Here is a 13,497-nt window from a genome sequence, read left to right on the forward strand (position 1 = left end):
CCTTTGCAAGAGTATATTACTAGTCTCTGAAGCTGTAAGTCCATTTTTCAGACCCTACAATCTAAGCTGACTTATGAAGTGCTTTGACCCATATACCAACAGTGGGGTAAGAGTATGTCTAAGAGACCAGGTAGCCTTATTCTTGTTCTGTGAGAACCCAGAAGCTTTCCAGTCAACTATGGAATCATTAAAAATAATAAACTGAATTTTGTTTTAAACCAACAAGTTTGACATGTTCATTGTAAAATTTCACAAAAGTCATGATATTAACTTTTTAAAAACTATAGTAACAGCTAAATCTTCATCTTTCTAAGAAAAAAACTATGCCTAAAACTGATACCTTTTAAAGTATTTTTTTAGTTGTAGATGAACACAATATCTTTATTTTATTTATTTATTTATTTATTCATTCATTCATTCACTCATTTTTATGTGGTGCTAAGGACCAAACCCAGTGCCTCATGTGTGCAAGGTAAGCACTCTATCACTGAGCTACAATCCCAGCCCCAAACTGAAACTTTCTTAAAATACAAAATAAGCATGTTACTTAGAATTATGGGTGTAAATGTCAAAATAATCCAATAAGTTTCAAAAGTATCATTATTTCCTAACAAACTTTGCAGAACTTTTTCTCTTATTTTACACACACACACATACATACACACACACACACACACACACGTGTGTATAAATATATGGCTTGAATAAAAACTAAAACCACATTTCCAGATATAAAAGCCGAAGAAAAATGGTTAAGAAAAATTTGCACCAAAAGTTCACAGTATTATGTCATCCTAATGGTAGGCTGCAAGCAATTTTCATTTTTGTTGCTATACATATCTCTATTTTCCAATGGTCAAGAATGAATACATATTGCTTACATAATCAAAAGAAATTTTTTAAAGAGACAAAAAAATGTAAGAAAAGAAAGAAAGCTCCCTTGACCAGGCTTTATTCCCAGGCTCTCGTGAGCTCTGCATTCCCTTCTGCTCATTTCCAGTCCTCTGAATATTTTCATTTTTCTTCTGCTCCCATAATGAGACAAAACAATTAGCTCCTCTACAACAGTTCAATTCATTCTGAGTTCTTGATTCTTCCTGAACACAAGTATTCTCTGAAAAATAAACTGCCCTGTATATTTCAGCTTTCCTTGATTTCTAAAAATCCTCCGTATATCTGATTAAGTTTTTGCCCCTTTCTTATGCTAACTCCTAAGTCTGCCCAGTTCTGTCTACCTGTTCTATCCTCCCACTCCCCAACCAAGAGATACAATGTTCAGATCCTCATTGCTCATTATTTTAAATAGTGACTCAATATATCAGTGAAATGCACTTTCCCAGGTTGTTTTTGTCACATTCTGAGCTAATGTCCTCCAGGGGAGGGACAGAAGCTTCATTGTCTTTGGTCAAGACCAGGTGTGACATTGAATGCCATTGTTCACCCTGCAAGATCACAGCTCAGGCCCTCTACACTGTTGCCCAGGTGACAGGCTGATTTACTTGAAACATAATCCTAGGAATTTAAGGGTCCTGCACAGCCAGTCATTTAAAAAAAAAAAACATATGAGAAGTACAAGATTTTTGTAGACTGTTAGTCCTTTCATTCTTAGAAGAAAGGGTCATTTAATGCTGAAACCCTGAAGAGACAGGGAAAGCAAGGAGGAAAGGGCAGGTAAAGATTTACTTTTCACTTAAACATAAATAATTTATATGTGAAAGCTGAGATTGGCTTCTGCTCTGGTGTTTGGATTTTATTCTCCAGCTAGAATTTGCTTTCTCAAATTGTAGCAGGAATACTATTAATACAACAGCATTTCCTAATCTTGCTCCATGCCTCACTCAACTGTCACAGTTCACCACTTTAAGTTTTGCTTCAGTTACATATATAAGTCATTATTAACATTTCAGGCCTATGCTTTATATTTTTTATATTTTTCATATTTGAATGCTTAGCAGAATAAAAGATTCCATAGTCCCCTTTCCTCATCTACATGGTGGTAGGATAGGTAGGAGGGAAGAAATAAGTATAAGCTTAGGTCAGGGTCATGAGGAAAGTGTTCATTCCCAGCTGAAAAATATATTTCAGTCAATTGTTTGGTTAAACTACCCTAAGCACATGAGAATTTTCTTGTACTGAAACAGAGCACAGCTTCTGTTTTTATGCAGTATAAGGTCTTCATGTGTAAACACTAGAAGTAATGCAATCTCTCCCTCAGGAAATAACGCCTGCCTGCTTTCTTCATACTGAGAGATTGGGAAAGTCTCTATAGGGCCAAGGAAAAATTAACCCAGGATAGGAAGGGAAAGTGAAGGGGAAGGAGTGGGGAGCAGGAAGGAGGAAGGGACAGAGGGACAGGCAGCTACTAATTTAAACTGGATTAGCCAACTTTGGAACACAAAGAAATTTTGAAAAACACTAACTTAAATTAAGAAAAACACTTTTAACTTACTAACACTTTACTCACTATTCAGAGGAGGGAAATGCAAATATTAGATATCTGTTACATTAAAAAAAAGAATATTAAATTCTATCTTGTAAAGCAGAGAATAATAAAAATCCGTAGTCAAGATTTATTTTTAAGGTATGAAAGCAAATAAAAAGAACAACAAAAAATAGGTTTATATTAGATTACCCTGGTCTGTAGACATAACCAATGGGCATGATGTAGGAGGGGGCGGGCTATGGCGTGATGCCAGCATGGAAGATTTGCTTACAGCAAACTTGGATTTACAGAACATTTGGAGGAAGATGATCTGGTTTTAGTATTCGGGGGTAGGTGTTTTTCTTTTTTCTTTATGATTTATTTTCCTTCATATTTATTTCATGATAGGTCATTATAATTTATCAATTTTATAAAATAAAGAAAAAAAAGAAATAATGGGCTGGGTTAGCTTAGTGGTCGAATGCTTAGCTAACATGTGTTACATGGGTTTAATTCCCAGCAATGAGGAGGGGCAGCATAGGGAGGGGAGGAGAGAAGAGGAGAGAGAGGAAAGGAGGGAGGGAGGGGGCAAGAAAGAAAAAAAGAAGAAAAGAAAGAAGAAGGGAAGGAAGATAGAGGAAAAGAGAGAGAGAAATCTGAACATAATAAGAAATGAACATACTAAACAAAATCTGCAAAAACCAGGGATGAGATGGAGAAGAATCATTCTGATTCTTCCACCTATATTTTATCAGAGCACATGGATCTCATTTAGAACAAAACTATTGTCCTTGTAATCCCAATCCAAATTTTACTTCTCCTTCTTCAAACTTGTAATATTTATCCTTCTACTCTTCTTAACTCCGTTCAATTCTTTTACTTTCTTTAGCTCCTATTGTATTTCCCTAATAGCAAGAGATCTTCAGGACCATAGAACACAATGGAAGAATAAGTTTTTAAATAAGATGAAAAACTTCACAGAAATAAATCAGAACATTTAGGGTATTTTTTTCAATTCTGTTCCTCCTTTCCTTTGCAAAAACAGGACCAAATGGAAAGGAGAAGGAAGAAGAGGAGGAGAAAAGAGTTGGATAAGAAAAGGGGGGAAAAAAGGAGAAAAGGAGGAGGAGAGGAAGGGGAAGGGAGAGGAGAAGGAGAGGAATTTATACAAATAATAGCCAATGATCCTTGTGGGCAATCAGACCTGAGCTTGAAGCACAAAGGAGTGACCAAGCCAAAAGGTTGGGGATGAACAGAGAAATACGAGATTAATCATACTTTTTCAAGGTAGGTAATAGTATTTCCAGTGAAGAGAAAACCAACAGAAAAATGTCTAGACTGGATCATTAAAATATATATTCAGTGATTTTAGTATTGATATCAAAAGTATGAGAATCCATTATAAAGATTTTTTTTCCCAATATTATCAAATGGTATACCAGTTAGGAAGTAAAATCAGAGCTAAGTGCATTGTTTTAGAAATATATCTGTAAGAATTAAACTTATCACATATATAAATTCTCAAATGTTTCCCACTTACAACTTTAAATAATTCAATTTTAATATGTAGTTACTAGTTCAGATAAATGGTTTCAGCATAATGATTTATTTAAATAATGAAAACTTCATTAATTATACAAGTTTTCATTATTGGAAGTGAGTCAGAAAGGCAGTTATGTTTTTTTTTAAATATGTTTTTTATAGTGGATGTTAAAACCCTCTAAATTTAAGGAAATATGAGATTTGCAATATTTTGGAATACCAAAAACTAAGGGTTATGATACTGCCAAACATTTATTGGAATTCAATATTATACTCTACAGCTTATTTTTTTAATTTAAGGATTATATCCCACAGATTTTGATTGTTATGTACACCACTGTCTGAGAAATTTCTCAAGCATAAAATTTTAGGTAAGAGAGAATATATTCAAGTCTTCTCTTTATGAACTAAAACACATAAGGTATAGAATGAAGCTATCAGTAATCTTAATTTCTATTAATAGAACCAACTGTGGTAAGGTAAACTGACTCAATGCTTTATAAAGAGTAGATTTATTTTAAAAAAAATATATTCTCTCAGTCAAAATCGTTGAATATCTACTCTTTGTTCAAGACTCTGTATCAAGTACTTAAAGTGAATCAAATATAATAGGTGAGAAAAATGCAATTGATTACAAACTCTTGCCTTTGTGTATGCTGTGATAGTTCAACAGTGTAATGGGAGAATAGATGTGGGACATATCAAAATGATAATATAAAGATTTGGAGAATCCCCTTGGGGAATGAATGCAGTGTCTTGAACAGATCTCACAGGGAAAGAAGGTCTTGAGGAGATGAAAAATATGAGCAAAAATCTGTAAGCAGATCTGCTCTTAATTCTGAAGTTTCTTCACTGTATCCATATGAAATCTGTTCCCCTGTGATTTGAACCCACAATCCATGGATATTTCTTCTCTCTCTGGGATCACACATACTAAAACTATTCATTGCTTTAAAAGGAAATTTTTAATAATTGCTGATTATAACTCTGAGCCTTCTGTAACTACGGATCTCTATTCCTTAATTACAATTTTAAGTGTTTCTTAACTGTCAAGATTTTCAGTCACTTTATCATCTTGATTGTTTTCTTCTAAATCGGATTTATCACACTATTCAAAAGTGTTTTTTAAAGCCTTTTTAAAGATGTAAACACAAAACTGGATCATAGGGTCTCCTGTTTCCAGATATAAATTTGATAAAAAAAAATTTAAAAATGATACATCTGTTGCAACCAAAGAGAAAAGTTGAAAATTCTGGGGTTTTCCATCTCACTTCAAACTCCCAAGAAGTGTTATTGAAGGAAAAAAGTAAATTGACTAAATTTTAATAATCCTCACTGATACTGTCAATGTTGAGAGAAACATATTATATAAGGTGAGTAGGCAGCAAGGGAGGAGAAGAGGAAAAATCATTGAGAGTAGAAGCTCATGGGATTTTCTTAAGGCTATTAGAAGCTCCACAGAGGCAGAAAATATTATTATACATTACCTTTATTCAGGGTTTTATTACTAAGTAGGGGAACAATCTAAAGCCTGAACTCATTGCCTCTTAAAAATGCAACATGCCTTGGACAAGATAATACAGATCTCATGAAGGATGGAGAGAAACATTAACACAATATTAACAAGAGTTTGACATTCCATTCTATGAAGAAGGCTTCTTCTATGAAGAAGGCTACTAAAGCTCCAGTTCTCACACATACTTCAAACTTCAGAAAGGGGGATAAAACACAGTTTCTGGTGTTTGAAGTTAAACCAGTCATATATCAAATGCTAAGTCTGCCAAAAAGAATTCAACCACCAAAGTATTGAGACTGTCTGATAAAGCTGCCCATTTAAACATGAGCAAGCTGGGGATGAAAGGGGACACAAAAATCAACCAAGAAAGAATAGATAAACATATTAGAGGGAGAGAAGGAAGAAGAGAAGAAAAGAACAAAGCATGAAATGACAAATAAAGAACTCTATGTAGAGGAAGATATCATTGAAGATAAAGAAAATTTTCCCAAAGTGCATTCAGTCATGGAAGAGTAGACTATGAATAAGAATCCAACTAAGCCATGAACTCAAGGGGAAGATGACAAGACAACTATATAAATGGTTAAAGAAATAGCATAAAATTTTAGAGCTAGCCAAATTATAGAATCAGCAGTGAACAGAATTGATATGGTTAAAAGTCTATTAATAAGTAGAGAAAGAGATAATATAATGTCAACAAATGCACAAGTCGAAAAGGGGATTAAAATAATTAACTAAAACACAATGAAGAGCAATGGCAAACCAATCTAGGTATACCATGAGGTCTAAAAAAGAATTTCCTTAAGAAAAAACCCAAATAGGCACCCTGCAAAACAAGCAAAATAAATGTAGAATTATCTGTGTAAACGTATTCTAGCTAAACTTTGTTATTTCAAATATCAAGAGAAAGTTCTTCTGTTATTCCACAGGGAAAAAGTCACTAAAAATGGGAGAAAATATTCATAGCCAGAAGTCAGTGAAATTCTAAAAAGTTCTGAACTTAAAAATATATAAACACAAATTTTATTCCAAGCCTACTTGCCCTTCAGGTAAATAAAATTACTTTTGCACATTTATGAATTTATCCTTTTGTTTATTCATCTTTTTTCTAGTTACCTATTCATTATTTTGAGTGACATGCACCTGAGGTTAAAATTATTTTTTTCTGAGTTGTGGGGGCAAGGTAATCTTTATGCTTTTTCCTTTGTTCTCTGTATTACTGAAGTAGTTTTAAATCAACATACCTCTTCAAACAAACATTGATATCACCCAATATCTGATCTACAGAACATGATCATAATTATCCCCTACATCACTCTTGGCCCTATACTTCTCATAATGTGGAGGACCTAAGATTCTGAGGTTGCCTGGCCAAATTGTTACTGTAATTTAAGCTAACACTAGAGAGTGAGAGATGTCTACCTGCCAACCACAAGCTCTCTGACACCACAGCAGCATGAGGACTTCAGAGAGGAAGGACTGCTGTGTTCTGCAGCTAGAAGAGATAAGGCGAAGAGCCTCCAGAGGGCACATGGTCCTGTTGATACACCAATTTTGCTCAAACTGATTTTGAATTTCTGACCTCCAGAATGTGAAAAAAAAAAACATTTTTGAGTCATTAAGTTTGTGGAAATCTTTACCTGAGGAAAACTGACACATAAAGAAATGCCTGCTGCTTCCCTCTTGCCTTTCCAACACTACAGAAGTTCTACTTCTGTCCAGCTTCAATCTAAAACCATACAAAAAGAGATTCTGGGAAAAGAAGTTCTAACTTAACCAAGTTGTTATAGTTGGTAAACTAATCCATTTGCAGCCTACTGAAGCAACCAGAGGAAGGAAGGATTATGGTGAGCAACTAATGAATAAAGAATTAAGTTAATTATTTAATATTATTTAATTATTATATATTATTTACTATGTCAGACAGCGTTCTAAGAATAAGTCAGTTCCCTTAATCCCCTCTATAAAATTGGAATCTCAAAAAATATAATTGACATAGTAATTGCACATATTTATGGGTCATGGTGTGACATTTCAAAATATGCCTACAATGTGTGATCATTGTATTGCACCTCAGACATTAATCATTTTTTTCTTTGTGTTGGAAACATTCAATATCAATTAATTCTTGTCAACCATAGCTATCCTATTGGGTAGATATTATTTTTATCCAAATTTTACAAGCTGGCAACTGAGACACACAATAGTTAAGAAATTTGTTTAAGATCATACAACTAATAAATGGTGGACTAAGATTTGAAACTATGCAGCCTGACTCCTTTGCATGCTTTAACCACGACACCATACAATAGAGAATATTTATCTGTCATACTGTGAAACAATTACACAAAACTTCGTTGCTTCATATAACCACCAGTCTTATCCTATCACATGATTTCCTGGTTCAAAAGTTCAAGCGAGGATCCACTGGAGAATTCAACTCTATGTAATTCCAACTGAGGTAAACTTGTAGCTTTCAGCTGAAGTGGGGAGTCCAAAACGGCTTCAGTCAAATGTCTGTTACACAACAGGGACAGCTGGAAAGCTGACATTGAAGGCATGATTGACTAGAGAGTCTATACAAGGCCATGTCAGTTGACAGTCCCAGGGCAGTCAAACTGCTTATAGAGAACCAGAGTTCCCAGACAGAGCATTCCAAAAGAAGAAGGTAGGGGCAGCTTTGAGGATTTTTAAGACCTAATCTTAGAAGTCTCCTTGGCTACAGTCTGTTGGTCAAGCAACTAACAAAGGGATAACCCATTTCAAGAAGAGGCTCTTTCCTTCTCAATGGAGAAGTATTTTAGGATTTCAAACCAGTTTTAATCAACCATAGTATTCACTTGCCTATAGTCAAAAAATAGTTCCTTCAACTCTGTAACTCATAATCACCTTAATATACTTCAGAAGAGAGCTGCTTCTAATAACTGTGAACACAAATCACTTGGACCATGTGTTAGAGGATTTTGAGTCCTGATTTAGTGATTAAGTTGATAAGTGCTTTTAAGCAAATCATTAAACTCTCTGTCTTGATTGTTTTTCATTTGTAAAATAGATTTTAGTTTCTTTTATTAAGACTTTTGCCTTTTTTCTTGAAGTCTTGAGAATTTATCCTGGGGAGAATATGTTGGTCCTAAAGTGCTGAAGCAGACAATGGAGAAAGAGGGTACTGCTCTCTGATGTTCTTTTTGTGTGCAGCAAGAAGGTGGTTATGTATTGCAGGGGCTGTATGAAGATCTGTCAGGTACCTGCCTGGCTTAGGTAGTCTCTAGTTCTGTTTCAGCTTAAAATTATCATGCCACTAATACCTTTCATCATATCACACTGCATTACTTTAGGGATAGCCTCAAAATATCAGTGGATTAGCATAATGTAAATCTAGTCAGTGGAAGAAAAGGGAAGATTTGCTCCACAAATCTCGACAGACATTCTGTAGTTCTAGACAGACATTCTGTAGTTCTGTAATCTTCTAGTCATCAGACTGAGTTTTCTGAACCCACTTGACTGGCAGGGAAAGAAGGAAAGCAGGGAGGATCACTCAGTTGACTCTTAGGGAAGAACTGAAAAAGGTGGATAACCCACTTCTCCTACATTTCATTGGTAAGAGCTTAATGACTTGGCAACCCTTATGGATGGGCAATGAGGTATACCTGTGAGTTAAGAGCAAAAGAAATATTTTATGATGAATATGCAGCTGTCTGGCACAGAGAATAATCTTTAAAGCAGGAGTGCATCATGGTGTTCTGCAAATCCAGATGAATTTTAGAATGAAAACAGAGAAGAAAAGTTCTTAAGTTTCTTGTGTAGAGACTGCATAATATCAAGTGCTTAACAGAGAACCTGAACAAATTAAACTTCTTTGGAAAGCACTATAGGAAAAAATACTAGGGTTTTTGTGATGGTGGTGGTGGGTTTTCTTTTGTTTTGTTTTGTTTTTTGGTGTGTGTGTGTGTGTGTGTGTGTGTGTGTGTGTGTGTGAGAGAGAGAGAGAGAGAGAGAGAGAGAGAGAGAGAGAGAGAAAATATGCAGGAGTTTCAATTATAAGTAGAAACATTTACATGATGTACTATATATCTTAAACCACTCAGAGGTTTTTGTTAATGACAAATGTACATCAATAAATTATCAGCCTTTTCTTCATGACCTAGTGTATAAAAGAAGCCCTGTTGGGAAGCTCCAATAACATCTGCCCACACTATGTTCTTTTATATGGACAGCCCTCTTGTGCCTTCACTGTTGTAGGCAGTGCATTTACACACCCTTTCAACAGAAACACATCATTTTGTTCTTACAGTTTCCAAACAGGAAATACTCAAAGGTTTGCAAAGTGCTCTGTAATCAGAAACAATTCAAATTAAAGAAATAGGGATTTGCTTGTAAAATGACCCACTCTCTTTTCATCTTGTTCTTTAATGATTCTTATTATTTGCATGTCCAAGGTTAAATGTCCATTCAAGCTTAATTAGTTTGCTCATGATATTCATTTCAGCCTTATGCTATGATGATGTGTTTTTAACACTCAGGATCACAAATCAGTTGGCTGAAGTTACTTTTTAAAATTATTTAATATCTATTCAAAAGCAAAAACTTTAGAAATTGTTAACACCTAGCAAGAACTGCTCACTGAGGTATTTGGCTCTCTTCCCATCTAATTTCAGGAAGATGGACTATATAGGAACAGAAAAACTATGCTCCCTACTGGAGCTGGAATATAGCTGACACTCTACCCTACCACCAACAATTTTTCTGGCCCTTACTCTCTTATATATTGAAAAAAAATCAAAGAGAAGCATTTTCTAGGCATTCCTAAATTAATTTAGGGTTCATGCAGCAGTACATGATGTTTAATCACATAGAAATATTTTCCTTCTCAACTTTATGCCAAAAATAAAGTCTTTATTTTTGCTAGTGGTGTTTTAAACAAACCTCTAATTTAACTGATCTCTTTAAATAAGTAAAGATAAGGTCTTAGGCTTGGGGTCTTTTCCAGACAATAAACATTTTGTTGTGGTTTAATTTTGTATGTGAGTGTGTGTGTGTGTGTGTGTGTGTGTGTGTGTGTGTGTGTGTGTTTCATGCATTTATTTTGGAAAGTACTATCTACTCCGAGTCATACCAGTGTCTATTTAAATGAGCCATGTGAAGTCAATTTAAAGAAAATATTGGAAAAATAATATTTAAAGTAGACATGGATTATAGCAAGTATGAATGTAGAATGATACTGAAGAATTTGGGGAAACAGTATATGAGGAAATTATGCACAGCAGGTCTGTTTATCATATCTGTGATTATTGTTATCAGGAGTAACACACAGAAAACTTCGAAAACTGAACAAAATGAGTGAACACTCTACATTGTCATATTCATCAAACTGAGGTCCACTAAGTTAAAATAGAGAAAGGAAATACCATCAGAGATCTTTTTTTGTATTAAAGATATCATATTTCTATATTATATTATTCTTCTCAGGGGACCTTCTATGCTAAAGAAAAGTAATTTACATGTTTAAAGCCAGATATAATTAGTTATGATATAAATTCAGCTGCTATTCCTTGTAATAAAATTGAAAAATGGCTCAGATATCAGTGTTAGTTTTCTATTATAGCAAGTACGTAAGATAAAGAATAAAAAATAAATAATAATACCAATAATAAAAACCCTGAGATAAACCAAATTACAAAGAGGAAATGTTTATGTGAGCTCACAGTTTGGGGGATATAAGTCCATGGTCAATTGGCCCCATTGCCCTTGGGCCTGTGGTGAAGCAGCCTATGGTGAGGCATCCCATCATGGTGAGGAGAGTGTGACAGAACAAAACCTTTGCTCTATGGCCAAGAAGCAAAAACAAAACAAAAAACAAACAAAAAAAAAAACCAAACAAAACAACAACAAAACAAAACAAAACAAAACAAAAAAAACAGAAAGAGAGTCAAAGAGAGAAGCAGGAGGTTCTGGAGTTCTACCATCCTCTCAAAGAGAGTGTCCCCAGTGACCTGAAGATGACCCACAAGGCTTCAACCTCAGAGTTTTCACCACATTTCAATAGCAACAACCTGTGGACTAAGCCTTTAATACACAGGCCTTTGGAAGATCATTCAGATCCAAACTATAACTGTATGATAGTAGTGGTCATGTTACAAGTGGTGCAAGAAGTTCCAATTTTTCTCGTTGCTCTTCTTGCATTTCTGGAGCAGCTACAGGTTCAAAGATACCTCAGCACCCTGTCTGCATCCTAGGCAACAGAATAAAGGAAGAGGCCAAAGGACATACATCTCTTTTCTTTTAAGTGATATATCTTCATAATGATTAATTTATATGGCCACATTTAAGCATAATAGAAACTCGTCGTCATGTGGTTCATTGAAAATTCCAGTGCTATACAAGAAAAGAATGGATGTTGATGGGCAAATTAGAGTCTTTTTAAAGCTCCAAGGAATTTTTCAATCCACAGAAAAGATGAAATTATCTTTCATATAATTTTATCATTACAGTACATTATGACACATTACTGTTCCATTGCCTACCAAATTAAACACAAACCCTTTGGGTTTGTGATATTCAAGTCCCTTTACAGTTGTCCACAATATAAAAGTATGGCAAAGAACGTTTGAAGTGGCAACATATTAAAGCTTAAAAAAACTTTATAATGGCACTGAATTGATCTGGGTGAGTGTGTTGAGTAAGATGAGAATTTCAGCATTTTTAAGAGCATGTATTTAGGGTTTATTTCTTGAAAATCTGAAAGGTATTCTTATATTTTTAGCTTTGCCTAACAACCAGCAGGTCACAGAAGGTAAACTTCAGACTCCTACAGAAGAGACTGACACTGACAAATGAAAATGAGGTTAAACGGAGTCATTATAAAAATCCCTCTGGTAACACTTCAGAAAAACAAAAGTTAAAGCCAGATGCTTCTGTTACTCAGCTCATCCAATTTAAGTCTACTCAATATTTGAGAAAGCTCTAGTCTAAGATTCCATAGCAACTGCTCAAAGTTTTGGGAGTGGCAGGAGGCTTGATTAGCATTTGTCAATCCTGGGATATTTTGTAGGAGGTCCCCAGTGTCTTATAATTAGAGTTATGATAAATCCCTGAAATCTGTCCTAGATATAATTCTTAAGTGATATTCATCAGATTGTCAATGAGAAAACAACTTCGTGACTTTTGGCATTTAGAAATCTTGTGACATGTGACAGACTGTTTAGTGGGATCCCTCCCAGAAATTAACATAGATGCCATTCCAATATAAAAGTGAAAATAGAGGGAAAACAATGATTAACAAAATAAAGTAATATGATTTCTGATTGCTCAAATGGTAGCAGAATATAAAAATTCAGTTTTATTTCAGGACAGAATAAGTTTTTATCCAAACATATATGACCTAACACTATTTCTCTTTCAAATCTTAGAACATCTTTTAAACGTGAATAATTCTTTCTGTCTGTACCTAAACATTAGTGGACATGAGGTTGTCAGCTTAATTGTTATCAAGTACAGCTCTAAACAAAACAGAGGGAGGTGCTGAAATGTAATTCTTCTCTAGTGGAAGCTTTCCATTTAGTTTGCTTCTGATAATTAAATCTGAGGCATTGGAGGGGAGACACTAGACAGAGCATATGTCTTTGCTTCCAGACTAGTTACTTGGCAATTTTGTCTTCTTGTTGTTCTCTTTTTTCTCAATCATTCAAGCACATTGCTTCCTTATATTCTCTTCTCCCCTGTTCTTCTATCTTTTCCCTCTCTCCTAGAGTCTAGCCTACCTCATATTAGTCGTATTCTTCTCATGGAAGAATCTTATAAATAAGGATCTTATATTCAACTTTGGATCTTATATTCAATGGGGAGGGCTAGATTATTTTTTATTCCTACCCTCTCCCATCAACACTACCTTTGTTTTCTGACAGAGTTCATTTCATACTCATACTTGGTCATGTAATTTTGATTGCGGTGAAAAAAAGGTTCACTTTTATCATCTGGAGTCAAGTGTCTATGGGAAGCCAGGGTTTAATGGAAATCTTTC

General features: G+C 34.7%; 1 pseudogene; it reads left to right on the top strand.

Moving 5' to 3' along the window:
- The first annotated feature begins 10,755 nt into the window (after window positions 1-10,755).
- LOC120892093 (small nucleolar RNA SNORD116) lies at window positions 10,756-10,857 on the top strand (annotated as a pseudogene).
- The last annotated feature ends 2,640 nt before the right edge of the window (window positions 10,858-13,497 follow it).

The sequence above is a fragment of the Ictidomys tridecemlineatus genome, chromosome 2 (genome assembly GCF_052094955.1).
Source record: "Ictidomys tridecemlineatus isolate mIctTri1 chromosome 2, mIctTri1.hap1, whole genome shotgun sequence".
Taxonomy (NCBI): Eukaryota; Metazoa; Chordata; class Mammalia; order Rodentia; family Sciuridae; genus Ictidomys; species Ictidomys tridecemlineatus.